General features: G+C 43.3%; 1 protein-coding gene across 15 annotated transcripts in view; it reads right to left on the minus strand.

Annotated features, from left to right (window-relative positions):
• Window positions 1-18,388, minus strand: part of LPP (LIM domain containing preferred translocation partner in lipoma) — a 306,103-nt gene that overhangs the window by 130,496 nt on the left and 157,219 nt on the right. The window contains exon 1 of one of the 15 annotated variants that reach the window (XM_032446709.1): window positions 17,382-17,433. The exons of the other annotated variants lie outside the window; for them this stretch is intronic. The gene's annotated coding sequence lies outside the window, so the exon portion shown is untranslated. Of the gene's footprint in view, window positions 1-17,381; window positions 17,434-18,388 lie in introns of those variants that run through there. 15 annotated transcript variants of the gene reach the window in all.

Here is an 18,388-nt window from a genome sequence, read left to right on the forward strand (position 1 = left end):
TTCAGGAGGGACAAGCTCCTTCACACAGAGTTAATCTACTGACAATAAACAAGGGCTTTTTTTGTTTGTTTGTTTTTAAATTACCATTTGCAGAATTCTTCTTAGTTCCCTTAAGAGTGATCCACAGACCCCCAGGTTTTGCAGAACACAGGTTGAGAACCACTGCTCTAAGCTGAGGCTGCCTGTTTCAAGCATTTCAGTCACAATTTGCTCTAGGAGAGACAACCCTCCTTCCTCGAAAGGCAGAAACCTGGCAGCTACAGGCAGGCTGAACACAGGATGCAGCGATCCCAGGAGGCTGCCAGCTAACAGTGCCTATGCAGCATCTCTCCAAGTCAGCCACTCATCTGCACGGTCCATGAGCACTGCAGGACCGCAACCCCAGGACCAGCTGAAATCTTCCAGGTGTGGCTTTGGTGCATTTCTACTGGGTCATTTATCCCTTTCTAGTACTAGAAGCCCAAATCAGAACAGATGAATCATCCACTGGGGGAGATTCTACTTCTCTTTGCCGACTGCAAAAGAAGCGTGCAAACAGCCAAGACAAGTCACTGAATATTTAGACAGCACAAGTTAGTTGAGATGATTCTGCAATAAAGAGGTAATTTTGACGTGACTGTTACAAGTACAGACACCTTTTCCCTGCATTAAGTGCACTGTCACTCAAGCTCAGCCTCGCACCAAAGGGATTTATCATAAAATCGTTTGAGTTGAATGGGATCCTGAAAGGCCATCTGGTCCAACTCCCAGCAATAAACAGAGACACCTACAGCTCTATCAGATGCTCAGGGCCCCATCCAGAGTGACCTTGGGTGTCTACAGAGACAGTTTGAAAAGGAAAGCCCCAGGGAAACATCAAATATCCTGCTTTGATACCTGGGCCTTTAGACACCTGAAAACACATCAACAGGCATTTTAGGAGGTTTCGTGATGTGCAGACACATCTAACACCTTCTGACTTCAAATTATGCATTTCAACAAGCCACTTTGATAGTGATAACATACAGGCAGGTTCCCCACAACATACTGTGTTTTTTTTCTGTCTGAAATAACATCTAGATGAAAAAAAAAGATCTCTAGCCTTTCATTCGGGACCTTCAAATGATTGGCATTCTGGTAGAGCTCCATCTGGACTGGTGAATGTCCAGAGACTGGCAGATGCACTACTATGTATATCCCATGCACCAAATCCAGTGCATTTTCAACCTAAGAGGTTTTTCTGGCCTTCTTCGTAATACCCAAATGGTAGACTGAGCACACTGAGGACATGCTGGTCCTCTTTGCACCAATGCTATGTGATACACATGGTTCAGTTGCTAGTACAGATCTCCATAGGCGTCAAAATGCCCTTAGACTCTCATCCAAAATTTTGAAGTCTGGTCCAAAAGTCATAAAATCCTCAGCCAAAATATGCTTATAATCAAATGATGCTTTTCTTTACAGTTTCATCGCTCTCTCATTTCCAGTTCACAGCTGCCATGCAAGCACCACAGAGGCACGAGCTGCGCAGGATCAGCAGCCACATTTGTACTTCCCAGCAGTGTTTATATGGATTCATCTTGTTGGCTTGATCACCAGAAGCTATCAAAGGTATTCAAACAGATTGCTTCTCGGCGCTATACCAAAAGAAAAAGAGGAGAAATCTAATAAAGTGTTCATCTCTGGATCTCAAATGAAGAGAATACCTTACAGATGCCATGAAGTGTTGCAAGAACACAACTGCTTCTGAGCTTTGATCTGTTTTTCAGCTGCTACCAAGGGTGGAAAAGGAGTCATAGTTGTTAATGTATCTGTTCACAAGCCCTTTTGTACTCCTTGTGACGGCCCAACTTGAAACACAAGGGAAAAGAGGGTGCACAAAAGGAAAGGTGATAATAAGTTGACCTCCGATATTATATCATGGAAAAAAACCCTTCACAACCAGTGCGCGCAGTTACAGACAAACACCTTGGTTCAGCTTTCAGTATGGGTGTCAAGTTTTCTAGGCAAGCTGGGTTTCCACTTCACAACACTCCATTAATTCCACAGAATCTGAACACATCTGAAAAGTTTGGTCTCAAAATACAAATATTATGCCAGGGAGTAATTTTGCTTGTCCCTCTCGGTTTAATATTTACTTTTTTGTTTATCCCACTACTATCACTATGATAACTACATGAACTCTTTATTTGTTTTTCCGTTTCTGACAAGTGATCATCTGGTATTTATGAAGAGTAGTATGTGAAAGACTAGCTTTAAAAAGATGTGCAAACAATTGACCTAAATACTTCTAGCTCTGGTAGACAGTCAAGGGCCAAAACTTGAGTTTAATTCATTGAAAGGGATAGTAAGGATTAAAACTTTGCTATTTTAGCAATTCCTCTTGATCTTGTAGTTGAACTACAGCAGCCACTTCATCTACAAGAATATCTGATACCAGCATAAGGAAACCCTTGTCAAGCTACAGATGATGTCTGTTCTGTTGTGAGAAGCTAAATGTTTCCTGAACTAATTTCAGGATGTTTCTATGATTTCCCACTCTAGAGACTAGAATGACAAATCTGTGCCAATGTGGACCTCAGGAACATGGGATGTCAGCCCCCTGCACTGGCTGAATCAGTGGCATGTTGACTTCACCGTAGATTACATACAGATCGACGTATCACAGGCCTTTCAGTACAACAAAACTCAGAAATACTAAATGCAATCCCAAAACAAAAGGCCACAAGCAGTGTAACAGTACCCTAGGAACACAGCATAAGGGAATGGAGCGGAGAAGCCAGGCTTCTTAAGCAGCACCTTTTCTCTGAGGCTTCGCAATACAGGAACGTCCAAACATCTCCATTAAGCAATCTGGGTCCTACCAGCAGGTTGAATGAGTCTCCCTGTTTAAGTCAGGCAAAATGTTGTGCTGCCTTACAATGGGGAAAGCCCCCACTCTCCCCATCTGAATAAGAATTTTGGGCGAGTAAAGTATTTTTATGACTTTTGCTATGACTCAGCTAGTGAAAGTATCGTAATTACACCATCCACAGACTCAAAAACGATTTCTCTTCCTTTTATAACTCACTATTTGTAATGGAAAAGCAGCTCATGTGCCTGATAAATATGGGCAAGGTTGGAGGGTTACACAGATTATGCAGCTATCCACGGATGTTCATCATGATCATAAAAAACATATTAAAACATTATAATGAAAGACGCATGACTGAAGGGACGTGAAGCAGTGAGTGACAGAATGAAATACACGTATTCACAAAACCTTCTGGAGAAACCTACAACTAGATGGAAAACAGCATTCTCTATTGTGTGCTGAACAACAGATTTAAAGAATAGTCCAAAACCCCTATAAAAGGTTCTCATTTCCTACTAAATTGCAAGGAAGTTTTAGAGTGTTTATAGAGTGCACAAGCTTTCTTCCTTTATTAATTCTAGAGGATATTAAAAGAGTGCATACGCACACATAAAATAATATGAAGTACATATGCGCTCAGACTCTACTTGGTTTACTTTGTGTTACTTGTTTGTTTATGATTTCATTTAATAGTTGCATTGCTTGCATTTATGACCTATTTATCTTCTCAAATTCCAAAAGGCTATTAAACTAGATTTAAAAAATTATCCTACCACAGGGCATAAGCATTTTCAAATGTTAGTATTGTCTCTATTTCCTGTGAAAAACATGTGTTTTTATTCTTCCCCACATTTTAAAGCCTGTGCGAATAGTAGTACAGAAGAGCAGAAGCATCACTGAACAATTCTATGTTCATACAACATCTGCTTTCTTATGGTTCATTTGAGGTCCAGAACCCACCATCATCCGCCAGTATTTTTAGTGGAATACGAAACAATTCAAGCTAGTAACTCGAGTGGTTAGCAGCAAAGAAAAACCATACAGCCTCACCAAGAAAGTAACAGCTCAAGGAAAAAAAGAACCAATACAAAAGACAGGCAGATATGACAGTGAGGTTATTTTCCTATTAGGTCCAACGTACACCTTTCCAAGAGGCTGACGAGCTTCAACAACAGGTCAAATTTAACTGTTTTCCCAGATGGCTTCTTCTGGGAAGTGGAGTGGAACGTTCCCTCATTTATCCGTCTGCCTGGGTTATCACCACTGCCCGAAATACCTTCGTCTTTCCACAGTATCACAGCCTCCAAGTACCATGTTGGGAAATACATGTGATTGAAAAGGCTTTCCTTCACCTGCCGTGACTTTTCAAGTTACTCTGTACACAGACGAATGCATACACTAAGATACATGGAATTTACCCACTGCAACGAGTCTAGTCAAAACACCAGGGCAATTCTATAACAAGCCAGGAAAGTGAAACAGAGCATTAATAAATAGCAAAAGAGAAGTGCCATCTGAAACTCAGCAATACTCACGTAAAAAGCAATACAGAAAGTTAGAGACAATATTTTTAAATTAAGGTGCAAACTCAGAACTGTCAGCTTCCCCACTATTCTCTCCGTAGAGAAAATAAAACTACATTAAGCATATGGGTAATATGGCATTTAAAACACACGCTGATAAAAAATTTACAATAAAAATTTAGAATAACAATTCCGGGCTGGTATTTTCCATGCTTAATATCACAATAATATCACTCTAAGAAGCCTGTGGAAGGCAGAGTCAAACCCACTGCCTCAGCAGGCTTGATTCTATTGCAAATGGCATTATAAATCAATTCAGTTTTCCCAAATATGCCTTGAGGAAACAAAGCCACAAATAGCCATTGTAATTTTTTATATAAAAAGACAAAAAAAAAAAAAAAAGAAAAAGAAAAACCCTCAAAGAACAAAAACATCTCTTCATTCTTAACCAAAACATAAGGGCTGTGTTTTTTTAACGACTCATACCGCTAAATAGAATATATTATGGGATCATAGAAGGGCTTGGGTTGGAAGGGACCTTAAAGTTCAACCAGCCCCAACCCCTGCCATGGGCTGGTTGCCTCCCACCAGAGCTGGCTGCCCAGGGCCCATCCAGCCTGGCTTGGGTACCTCCTGGGATGGGACATCAGCAGTTTTAGGGGGGTGAGGGGGAAAAAGGTTAAGCTTCATCAAGGATGACCTACCAAGCATAATTAAGTTACAATTAAGTTAATATTGAGTTATAATTTTCCTGACTTACACTGCTCTCTTGGAACAAAATAACATCTCAAGACATTTGCTGTGAGGCTGCTGATTGAGTTAAGGTTATCACAGCCACAGCTAAGAACCAGCATATATTCTCTAATACCTCGTTCTGCCCGAGTTATATTTTTTAAAAGAGCCCGATACGAAGCCAGACTCTGATCTCAGTGACACTGGTGCCAGCTCAAGCAGTCTGTTGACTCCAATAGATTTGCTTCAATCCACCGGCTGTGGCAGATGAGGATTTGGCCTGCTGAATTTGCGGGGTTTTTCTCAGCGCTGGGAACACATTGGAGGTTTCTACATAAACTGTAACAAATCTTACAGTTATAACCTCCTCTGGGTAATAATTGTCTAGCTTTGCTTAAAAATGATCACATAGGGAGGTCTTGGCAAGTTATACTGCTACAACCTGAATGAAAGCAAGCTAAACTTCTAATCTGGGCTAAACAGAGCCTGGGTCAAACCTGCTGCAGCCACTTTGGTGACAGCAATTGGGAGCAAGCTGGCAATTCCAAACTAACAGAATGCTGCTGCTCTCCTCACTTCTCCCCTTGCAGAGGATGTATAAATGCATACTGATGGCTACTGGGATTTACAGCCTAACTGATTTTGACATTTTTAACTTCAGAATTTGCAACATGACTTTCTAGCCCTGGGGCAGGAGCGCTAAATGCTAAAAACTTTGGGACTAGGGAGTATTAATTTAGTCCTTCTGAGCAGCTTGGCTTCTAACGAGCTCTCAGCACTATCCAAAACTCAGCAGTGGACGCCCAAAAACTACAAGGAATTTTGGATCCAAAGCAGAGTTTTGTGGCTTTGGTTCTTGTTTGTCACAGGGCAAATGAAGCTCCAGACCTTAACTCAAGGGAACAGGGGAAACTCAGGTCTGGGTCTGAATTTACAGTTAGATTCACTTCACTTCTAGCTGGCACCACATTTATTTTGCAGTTCATGACATATTGTATTTTAAGAAGAAAAAAAATCATGCGCAGAGCAAGCGTCCCGGCATCATAAGTCATCAATAAATCTCTTTTCCATAACAATCCACAAGAATTCACTGCAGGACCCAATCGTTAAAACACAAAGCAATGACACTCTGTAAGCATTCAGAAGCATCATTTGAGCCCTTGTGGACTCTCTGAATGAGTCACCAGTCCCTCAACAGAATTGTCAAAGCTTATGCTAAGCCAGGTTAATTCCCTCCCCCCTTTAATTTAGAAGTCCAGCTGCACTGTGTGGCTTTCCAATGAACAAAAACCTAAATGCAGCACCTATTCACCCTGAACATGAAACCTCCTGGGGCCTGAAGCTCATCTTTTCCTAAAACCAGACCTAAGCCACTCTAAAGGGGAAAAATGAGAAAAATGAGATTTTCAGAGCCTCGTGGGGTATGTGATGTACAAATCAATATTCCACTTACACAGCACAAAGCATTTGCTGCTGAAGGCCAAAGGATCACAGCTAAAGCTGATATGGTTGGGAAGGGGTCAGCTCTAAGAACCTACCAAAGCTACCTGTGACAATGGCAGCTTGCAGCACAGCATCCCTCTTGACTTCAGCTACTTTGCCCTAAATAAGCACACTGTATCAGCCATACTGGCCACCTCAGCCTAAGGCTTTTGCTGGGCCTGCCACCAGCCAAACCTCAGCCACCACATGCCCTTAACTCCCAACTTGCCAGGGAAGCCTGCAACCATCTCCAAGCCGTTTTCTGTTCATCAAAACCATACCAACGGCTCCATTAAACCCAGTGTTAAGAGAAAGGCACAGCAGAGCTGCAGTGCCTGAAAATCTCCAATAAAGATACCACGTACAGTAGAATTCACCAGAAATTATGATTTTTTTTTGTTCCCTTTTTGTATGTTTTTTCTTTTCCTTTTGCTGATCTTTACAGACTCTTCTCTTTCCTACAGATTTAGAAATAGAAGAGTAGAAAGGAATCCCTGTGCCTCCCCTGCCATGCTGGATCATACTTTTCATTTTCTTCCCAGAAAGGAGTGGGGATGCACCAGCACAGGCTGCAGGGAGTCACTGCCTCTAGAAGTATTCAAGACTCATGGGGATGTGGTCAGTAGGCATGGTGGGGATGGGTTGGGGTTGGATGATCTTTGTGGTCTTTTATAACCTTAATGATTCTATGAGCCTATAAGAGAATAAACCACCCTGAAAGGAGCTCAAGTTTTTGTACCCTCGTACCCTCTCCCTTGTTCTTGCTGGAAAAATCATTTCAAAACATCACTGTCAAGCTTGTAAGGAAAAATGTAGGTTTCCAGGCCAGATATATTTCATGTTGTCAGGTTTGTCCTGAGGATTGGTTACAATAACAACAAAATCAACACAGGGGATTGTTTTGTTGATGTCAATGGTTTATGCCATGTAGGAAGCAGTAAGAGCTCAAACTCCCAACAAACTTGGAATTTTTATCACTCAGGATGAGCTGTAGGGAGGAAAGGTGCTCCCTCAGCTGTAATTAACACTTCATAATAAAACAAAAGCCCACCAGCAATTCTCTAGAAAATGGAAAATAAGGAAAAGGTGGAGGGGGGGAAATCAATAAAAAAAAGAGACAAAAATGAAGGAGGAGAAAAAGTTCCTACTACTAATTCAGCAGAGAAATATTTAATTGAGGGATATTTGAGTTGTTTGGTAGTGGTGGTTGTTTTTCCTCTATAAAACAAACCGCATTTGAAGCCAATCATGTGGTTTCTTTAAACAGCTGAAACTGACAACACTGAACTCGGACGTAATTCTACTTTATTTACTTCTATGTCTATCGAAGCCCACATGACTCTTCCATGAGACAGACTTATGTGGGCTGACAGATAGATATGTAAAAAGGGAAAGAAAAATAACGTTAGGAATAGGAACATTTTCTCGTCTGTTCTCTCAGTGCGATTTCTTATGTCAGTGTCTACCTTATTATTTCCTATAAGTAGAAACAGATTTTTTCTCTCTTTCAAAAAATTCTTAAACAGAAAACCTCTTGACAGTTTCAGCAGCAGATTAATCACTTTTGCAACCCACAGAAGAAAAAAAAAAAGTTTTCTGGAAAGCATAACTGTCTGTAAATGTAAATGACAGAATTACTCTCTCTTATGCTAAGACGCCTACACATTCTCTCACTTCCATGACTCAGCACCAGATAAAAGCATGTAAGATAATAAGCAATTTTCCTTTAGAACAACAATAAAAAAATAGTTAAAAAAAACAACTCTTGTTCTTCCCCCCCTCTGCCAAATAAACAGCAGTCCCAATGGTGGTAGGCCAAATTCCGCCAACAGATTCTCCTCCCACTGGAATTGCTGCAATCAAGTACAAATATCCCAAGGATTTCAGAGAGGAAAAGGACCAGGCTTGAACTGCATCAACATCAAAACACATGCAAACACAACAGGCTTTTCTTTTTCTCCAAATGAGCAATAAATGGGTCTGTTTCGACTAAAAGGAATTTTATTACTATTCATCCCCTGCCTCGCTCTAATTTGGTAGACAAATGAGTTGAAACTTTGCTCACCTATAGTGAAAATTTCCAGGCACTCTATAGCAATGCACTCATGCCCCAAATCACAGAAACCCATGGGGAAGGGAGGGGAATTCCAGTGGGCCTTCCCCTGTGGTCCCTGGCCAAGCTGTGCAAGGAGCTCAACAGGAGCATGGTAACTTCTTCAGCAACCCTGGGCAGCTGCAGTCCTTTCCTATCCAAAATAAGTCTTATTTTGAACCAACCTTCAAAAAATAAGGAAAGGGGGGGGAAGGCAAGCATCCCTCTCGCTCAGCAAGGGACATTTCCCCTTTGAGTTTCCATCACTCCATGATGAGTGGTTTTATCATGAGCCCACACCCCTTGGAGGCAGCTTCAAGGGCCTGAAAATGTTTTAATTAGTTCAATTATTGATTAAGGCAGCAGAAAGAATGCTCATGCCCATCACCTTCAGAGGAAGCCCCATCCAGCAGAGTCATGTCAAGGAGTAGTGCCATCAAGCCATTGTGCTGCTGATGGCTTTTAAATATTTTATCCTGGAAATTGGAAATTAATGGTGTTAGCCATTAAAGTTTAAATTTACAGGAAAGCCCCAAGGCAAGGCTCCCGCAAAGCAGCAACCCCATTAGGTCCCTAATCTCTCTGCTGTGAGGATTAATGCACTGAACATGGTAAACACACACAGCAGCACCTCTGGGCACCAGTGCAGGACTTGGCAAGTGGGATGCTTGGAGCTGAGCTGGAGGCATTGTCAAACCATGAGAACGGCCTTCATTAACAAGTGCCCCTCTTCTTTATGGGGTAGAAATTTTGGGCAGCATCACCCAAGCGCTGAATGGTTCCCACAGCAAGAGATCAGAGCTGGGACGGCTATTGGGAGCAGTCTCCTGTGTACCCCAACACCATCCCCCACCTGACTCATTGTTTCCCTCAGCAACTGAACTACCAAGTTAACGTCCTCTAAGTTCTAGATGGGAATGTGCAGGCCCCGAGCCCCAGCACTGTTCCATTCATATTTGTGTCCTGAAACCATGTGGTTTATTTCATGAATGACAGCTTCCCGAGCCCACATCCAACCCAGAGCAGGTGTAGTTCCAGTGTTTTCAGCGCAGCCACATCTGCTCATACTCCAGGGCAAACGCCAAACTATTTATTGCTAGTTAAAATTTATTGCATTTTCAATCCCACATCCCAAAACTGCTTTTGTTCAAAAATTCTTTTTAAACCCTTCTTTGCTGACTGAGCAAAGGAAACCTGACAATTAAAACAGGAAATTGTTCAGAACCTCAGAGCACCCAACTGAAGATCCTCAAATACTCAGGGAATTTAAATACATTGAAGCACTTCCAAGCCTGGCACTGCTGTCCAGAGAGCTGTGGGTGCCCCATCCCTAAAAGTGCTCAAAAGACCAGGTTGGGTGGGGCCTGGGCAGCCTGAGCTGGTGGGGGGCAGCCAACCCATGGCAGGGATTGGGGCTGGGTGGGCTTTAAGGTCCCTTCCAAACCAACCAATCTGTGATTCTGTGATTTTTAGCAAAGAAGGAAAGAAAAAAAAAAAAAAAAAGCAGGCATCATATGAAATTGCCTTCCAGACAAGAAGCTGAAGCACTGGAAGCCCTCAGTGCCCTGCCTGGGAGCAGTTTGCCCCTACAACTGCTCATCCAGCAAAGCAGAGACAGGGTGGGGAGGGCAGCCAGGAGCTCCAGCAGCTCTCAGCCCTCCTGTTCTCACCACTTCATCATGCAATGGACACAGCTGTGCCATCACGCTGTTGTCTATGTTTGCCCTCAAGGGCCGGGACAGAAGATGCTGAAAGCATTTGATCCGCATGGTATGAAATGCCAGCGCTGAACATTATTGTTCAGCAATGAAAATTCAGACATAAATAACCGCCTGTTTTCAAACGAGCAAAAAGATGTCTCTGTTCGTAGGAATCTCACAAGAGGGAGCAAAGAAGCAGGGTGTTCCCTTCCTTTTATTATTACCCCCTTTTTATTTCTTTTTTAGCTATGTCTGGAAAGAATCTATCAGCCAGAAGAGCCGCTCTCATGCTGCTGTGGCAGACGGCAGGCAGGGCTCTGCCTCACTGGGGCTGCATGGGGAATTCTGCATCAGGAAGAAACAACGTGCAGGCTGCCGTCCGCATCCACATGAATCGCTGTCTGCTGCTCGCAGCACAAGTTGTTCTGAAAACAAGAGTCAATCATCTGGAGCCTTATTTCTGTACATTTCCTGCAGGGGTCTCATGAAATAAATGAGAATAAATGTAAGGGCGAGAGTTCCTATTAGGAGCAGCCTCGTCAGCATCACCCAGCCAAGCATTTACGTCATCAGCATGCTAATTTAATCAGACCTGAGCAGTGATGCTATAAATGGATTACCATCCCAGCTAGCGTGGTTACCGAGGTAACCCAGCCCTTTGTGCCACAGATACAATCGGCTTAATGATAATAAAAACCTCAGCACAAATGAAACAGAAGGAAAAGCCTGACAGGGCTGATGCATACGTGACCCTTTCTCTCTTCTTCCCCCCTCCTTTCCCCAACCTCAGCCGCTTACTCGCTTACTGCAATAAAATTAAGCGCTGCTGTGATCTGTATGCACAGCATTCCCATAGGGAACGCACAAGTAAATAGAACCCGCGGAAATAATTAATACAGGCCAGCAACTAATGCCGTCAGCACTACTTAGTCATTCTGCAAACCCTGAATGGGAGAGGGAAACAGAAACGCCACACGGATGGACTCCAAAGAGCCTGTGAAGGACTTCAGAAAAATGCTGCTTGCCCCCATGCAGCATTAATTAGACCAATTAAGGGCTTGGGCTGAGAGCTGACTGCAGCAATGAGTTTCATCACTACCCATCCCCACCTGGCAGGGGATGCTCCCACACCATCTCCTGTTCAGCCAAAGCTGGAGGTCAAACAAGCATGAGCAGCCCCGGGGGCAGCCAAGAACCAGCCAGTGTTTCATCTGCACAGCTGCCAGGTGAGCTGGTCCTGGGTTGTTTTTTTCCCTGCAGACAGCACCTGCCAGCTTAGTAGGGGAAAAAAAGTGTCTCTGAAGCATCAGCTTTGATGGGCTAAAAGGCAGATTGCAGTCTTCAGTGCTATGAGCTCTTCACCCAGATGAGCCCAAAGCTCCCTGCAGATGCTCAGACCTTTCACCTGCCCAAACTGCAGCTCACTGCCTCACCTGTCAGTGCTTCATCTAAAGGCACCGAACACTGTGACCACAGCAGGAACATGCACAACAACCTCAGCCTCATCCTGCTCCTGGAGGTCTTGCTCCAGCTCAGGCAGCACTCAAAGGCATTAGCATGAGGCCAGTAACACTGATGGACTCACCAGGAGTGCAATGAATTGTCAGCTGCCCATCACATAAACACACACATCTACTGTGCTGTTTTTTGAAGCTCAAAATGCTGCTCATGCAACTTACGGAAAACAACAACCCGATAGTTTCCCCAACATTTACTACTGGACACATACAGAAATACCTTCATTTCACAGATTTCTTTCTCTGGAAGAGTTAATCTCATTAATTCTTGTCACAGGAAGGACCTGAGAAGTGCTGCATTTCAGCATCTGCAAGTAGTAGACAGCATCCCAAGACCCACTCCCACAACAGACACTAAGACCACCAATAAGGTAAACTATTTTTAGTAGTTAAAAAAAAACAAACTCGCATCCCCCTTTTTCTCAATTATGTGTCATATTACCCCTATGTCAAATCTATGCATGAAGCTGAGGGGACTGTGTGAAGGAAGGAGCTCACCAAGCCAATCCAGCACTTTCTACACAGAGCAGAGGTACCCCAGTGCTACAGAATGAAACAAGTGTTAGTGAGATCAGCTCTTCCAGAAGAGGAAACCCTTTATGAAACCACAGTACTGTGATTGATGTTCTTAAATATCTATATGGAACATACTGACAATGGGACAGGATACCATTCAGGAAGACCTAGACAGGTTTAAGCAGTGAACCCAGGTCAACATCCTGAGGCTCAATAAATCCAAATGCAGCAACTCCGACTAACAGTACACACTAGGGAATATAATGATAGAGCACATCCCTACTGAGAAGCATTTGAGGGTACTGGTGGATGTCCAGCTTGCCATGAGCCAGTAACATGCCCTCACAGCCCAGAAAGCCAACCAGATCCTAGGCTGCATCAAAAGCAGCTTGGTGAGGGAGGTGATGCTGCCTCTCTACTCTGCACTAGCAAGGCCCCACCGAGAATACTGCACCTAGATGTGGAATCCAGGCTGGACAAGGCTTTGAGCACCCGATGGAGCTGTAGGTGTCTGTTTATTGCAGACACTTGGACAAGATGGTCTTTAAAGGTCTCTTTCAACTCAAACAACTCTATGATTCTTTGACCTTATCTGATGTTCACAGCTGGGAGCGACCCCAGAACAGGCAATCAAGGACAAAACTCCTCGAACTGAAAGGCAGATGGAAGAACCCACAACTCTGGAACTGGTGTGATTATTGATATGAAAAAGAAGCCATCACCTTCACTTAAATTTAAAAGTCATCATGACAGCTTGAGAGATTGTGACCTTTAAGTGACACACCAGCAAGCTCTACTCTTTGCAGTGTCCCCTTGTGTGACCAGGGGGAGATCTGGAAATGCAGCATCCTGGGGTAACTTTATCACTGCAGACATTTGGACACGCTTGTGAGTTTCATCTATAGCAGAGATGAAATCAGGAAGAATGTGTGGTCATGTCTGCGTATAGCAAACACTGCAAGGCCAGAAGGCAAAGGAAAGTGGAGCTTTTTTTTCCAAAGCAGAGTGATGCCTCAAGCTATAGTTACAAATATATATATTTGAAGCTTTCTTCCTGCAATGCTTCACATCCCAGAGCTGCCCAGTTAGGCAGGATGTTGGCTGTCACATCTGTTATACCTGCAGCAATATCATCTCCTGTTATAAAGAGGTAAACACTGATACAGAGAGGTTAGAGACTGATGGTTGGCCTATCATCAGTGGAGGCTGAAGATGCAGGCAAGCACAGATAATGAAGAATAATCCCCATGGACGCACTGTGCCAGGCCAGACTGCAAGAAGGATGGGCAGCAGCTCCACCTTTACATCTCTGGGTACATCCACTTAGGAACATGCTTAAATTTCAAGCACTACTAATTTCCAGTAGAGTCAGAGGAATTTTTGTGTTTGGGAAGGAGCTTTTTTAGGTCACTATCTTCAGGAAGTCTGAACACCACACATTTTTAACAAAAAAGGATGAATTGGCAATGACGTTACGTGTTTCCATTAATTTCAATGGAAGATACAGGTGTGCAACACTTCAGAGAAAGCCCTTAAACATCTCCAATGACACAATCAAGTGAAACCCCAACCAGAAGCCTCCCTTTTCCCTCAGCACCTTGCTTCTGCCAGCCAGGTGGGCCCTGGGTTGTGAACAGCACAGCAGCTCCATCCAGCTGCACTTGTTCACAGCCACATTAAGAAAAAGGAATTAAGCGTTCATTAAAATTTACAGTATGCTTCTAACCTTTTTATAGTTAAATGCTTCTCTTGGCCATAAGGTTATATTAGGTATGCTAGGCTGTCTCTTTGTTGTTGGCTTTGTTTGCCTGCCCCATGTCTTATGTGATTTAACGCTGTAGAACAATGCCAGGTAACAACTCAGGCTCCCATGTCCTTCCTCCACAGCTGCAGAACAGCCAGCACTGGCATTGTTCTCTTCTTCCAGGATACACAGCTCATTCAAGAGGGATTGCTTCAAACTTCTCTGGAGATGACTTTCCAGCACAGCAGGATTCCTGGCCATATGCAGCAGGTCCTAACTCTGGGCACCAGTTACATCAATGACCAAGCAGGAAATACCAGAGAAGCTGTCTGCGAAACAGAGTCACTAGGCCAAATACTTATTTCATCGCTTATAATGGTAAAGCTGAGGTCTTACAGTACTGCTTCCTATTGCCCAAAGGCCTTGTCATCCACAGGCATCTTCACAAGAATCATCTTCTTATTTCTGTTATTAGCAGGGCTCTTCCAGTGACCCACAAAGGTAAGCAGCACAACATGCGCTTGCCAACATGTCTTTGCTCCACATTCACTCTAAAGCCTTTGAAAAACAAGTCTTCTCTCTGTAACTGAGCTTATTTTGCTTGTTCAGGTTGGCTCAAAACAAATAAGAAAGAAGGTAAAAATATTTTTGCTGTCGTTTAGTTTCCTAAAGGGATATTATATCCTTAAGAAGCATTAAGGCAGTGACCATGCTGAACAGAGGAACCAGCAGCCACAGAGATTGCTGTCTTCGGAACATCTGCTCTGCTTTTCCAAGTCCCTCAAATTGCAAAGGAAGCCAGAAAATGAAACCTTCAGTAATGGCTCATTTCCAAGGCTTTACAAACAGATCAGTGGCAGGGCACAGAATTACGCTTTAGGAGAGAACAGGACATGCACAGCCATTCTCTGGGCAATGAGGCTGACAGTGGCTGCAAAATAGCTGAGGGCCCCTGGGGGGAAGAGGACATGCTTGCCCAGCGCTCTGGCTCCTCTGGGGAACCAGAATTGATCCACAGCCACCAAACCCACAGGTGATTTGGTACAGCCTTATCTTTTGCCATAAAGTCTTGCCACAAGCATCCTTGCTAAACTAGAAGTCCCTCCCAGCCTCTTTTCTCAGGGGGTGTGCAGCCCAGCCACTTCTCGTAGTGCCAGCTCCATCCATCCTGCTCCCACGACGTTGGCACAACCTGACTTAAATCCCTTCCAAGGACCCTCTGTTTCTCAGTGCTGTTTTTTCATATGGTTACCTGTTCCTCCTACAGTTGTTTAATTCAAGCAGTTAATCTAAACCTCCTTGGCTGGATTTTAAGGCCAATACTTTGCACTTTCCCAAGCAGACATGCAGAACCTTTTATTCTCCTCTCCCTCATAGCTGAAAGTAGAACAGACCCTGAACAATTAGGAGATGAGAACACCCACAGGGAGGAGGTTATTTACATAAACAGGATCACAATGTGCGTGTGTTTATCTATTTACTACGTATAAGAAAATACCACAATCTCTTCTCTAATTAAAACACCCAGTTTGCCCTGCTGCACAACTGTTAAGCAGATTTAAAATGGGGACTTCAGTAGCTATTTTATGGCTAATCAAATGAGTAAATATAATGATCTGCTCCAACTCCCATTCTGATTACACAGTGTACTATTTCACTCCCTAAATAAGATCCTTGCACCCAAAAAGAATAGTTTAACAAGCTTAAGAGCAGAATGTTAGGCTCAATTTCTCTGGAGGGTAATAGAGTGGGAGTGTCTGTATAATTAGCTTGGTTAGGCTTCCTCCCTCACTATACAGTACTTTCTATACAGAGCTTTCACCATCTCTACAGGTTCCCATGCACAATAATGCAGAGCACATTAGATTCCCACTGGCTTATGTAGAGCAGTACTGGAAGACAGAAAGCTTGAGAAGCATTAGTTCTTTCAGCCCAGAAGGGCTCAAGCTTTAATTTAGCTTTAGCAATAAAAGCACATGTGTTCGTGCACATATCTTATTCGTCTCCAGTGTATTGAACTCTTAGATGTTTCTGAAAGTTAGATACTCCAGACTACTAACACTCTGATCAAATCATAGTATAAATCACAAAAGTATATCCAACATTTTCTTCAAGACACAGCGCTTGAAATTAAATTAACATCTCACAATCTATAATGCAAAACATTAACTAACTCATCCTGAAGAGTCTGATGCTGAATTCCCTTATAGAAAATAAAGGTATCTTATATACAGATTTCTCACTGCAAGAGGAAGTTTTTATATATGTTGGCAAAATTATGATGTTTTGTACCTGCAAAAGATCTGAAAGTGCTTTCTGAAGTCAGACAGCCAGGTGGGATACGTGATTATTACCATCTCTGTTTTACAGACGGGAAATAATGCTAGAAGAGTTTGAAATCTCACTGAAAATACAGGTGGCACATCTGAGATCTGGAAGGAGTGGGAACACAATAGATTCCATTTGGTTCCAAAGTACTCTGCCTAAGGCAGACCTCTCCCAGTGAGCCATGCAGTCACCAGGTATCTCCCCTATCACTTCCATTGGGAATATCACAGTGGCCACAGACACCATCTTCAAAAACCATCATGCAGAAGTCTTGGCAATGAGAAGCTGAAATCTAGTCAAATGATTTAACTCTGCAATGACTACAAACAAAACTGAAAGAATGAGATGCTAGGGAATTTACTCTGAAATGTATGTAAAGTAGTGAACTCAGGCTTCAGTCATTCAAAGCAAAATCCACAGTCAGTCCACTGTTTCAGACTAACTTAACTGCAAATAACAAAGGGAATAATACAGGATCAGAAGCCACCTCCATTGCTTTGGCATTCCCAGTGTAATTTGTACTTGACAACCATTCCTGATCAGGAACATGTGATACAGAACTTAATTCTCCTACTTACACAGAAACAGACAAGTATACCAGGACTTTTTAGCCTTGAAAAGAGAAAGTTAAAGCTAAATGTACAAAAGGAGGAAAGATTGTCTTGTCTCTTTCAATAAGAATGAGAAGCAACGTAATACAATCTCAGTGGGCAGCAAATAGACAGCAAACAGAAGGAAGGGAGTCTGCCCATCTCCATGGGACTCCTGTGCCTTGGGATGTGCTACATTCCAGCCGTTTACTTGAGTTCATAAGCAGCTAGATGAGCTAACAGAAGAACAAAACCCAATAGAGTATATGAAGAGCCCACTTCTGATTAAGTCAATAAGTCAGTAAATAGTAAAAAACTACTTACCTCTAAAGTCCTCAAGTAGGCACAGAGATCCAGACAAAATACTCTTAGTTCCACAGCCACCCCTTAAATGAGGTGTGGGAAGGGGCGCACCCTGTCTCTACCCCTTCCAGTCACTCAGGTACACTGCATGCACCTGAGCTCCACTGGGCTGGCCCTGCCTTCCCACCAGGTGCTCCATCACTGCTTCAAACCATGACTCTATTTCTGCTACAGAGTGAAAACTAGTCTCTTTTGCATGTGAGAAGTCCAGTTAATGAAGGTTGAGTCAACAGCATGTGATGGAGCTAGTGCTGCACACAACTCCTAGGAAGATGGCAGTTCTAAGCACAAAGCTCCCTTATACCATCCTGCACTTCTCTGCAGGAATAATTCCCTGCTGCTGGGCATGATGTCCCACCTGGAAGCAAGTTTAAGCATCTCCCACAAGAGGACAAGAGGAATGCCTTTGCATTCCCTGGAGTCATAAGCACTCAGATCCACAGATGTACATCAGCAGTGAGGGACTGGTTTGGATGTATAGGTATTTGAATGCATGCTCTTAAGCTAGTCAAGCAGATAACAGATTGAAAATGGAGAGTGGCAACCTGGTAAATATTTCCAAGGCAAACAGATACCTGCTTTGCTATTGGCTGTGTCAGCTTAGCTGTACAGAAAAGTCAACTAGCAGTACTAACTTTCAAAGTTGTGCTCAACATAAGCCTTTGAGAATTTATCCCAGTCCACCCAGTGACAGAGAGCATAGAGAAGAAAACCTCAGTGGTCCAGATGCAAATACTACAGAACACCACAAGCAGTACAGCATTATCTATGCATCCTCATTGCACCAGGCACAAGCACTCACCCACACGCTCAGCAGACGGGCAAAGACATGGGTTTATCCCTCTTTAACAGGAGGAGTGCAGCTCAAAGACACAAGATGGCTCAGCTGAGGTTAAACAAAAGTGTGTGACGGATCTGGGAGTATTGGGGACATGTCTACAATGCGGGTCAGAGGGAAACTCACCTCT

This window comes from Coturnix japonica, chromosome 9 (genome assembly GCF_001577835.2).
Source record: "Coturnix japonica isolate 7356 chromosome 9, Coturnix japonica 2.1, whole genome shotgun sequence".
NCBI classification, from domain to species: Eukaryota; Metazoa; Chordata; class Aves; order Galliformes; family Phasianidae; genus Coturnix; species Coturnix japonica.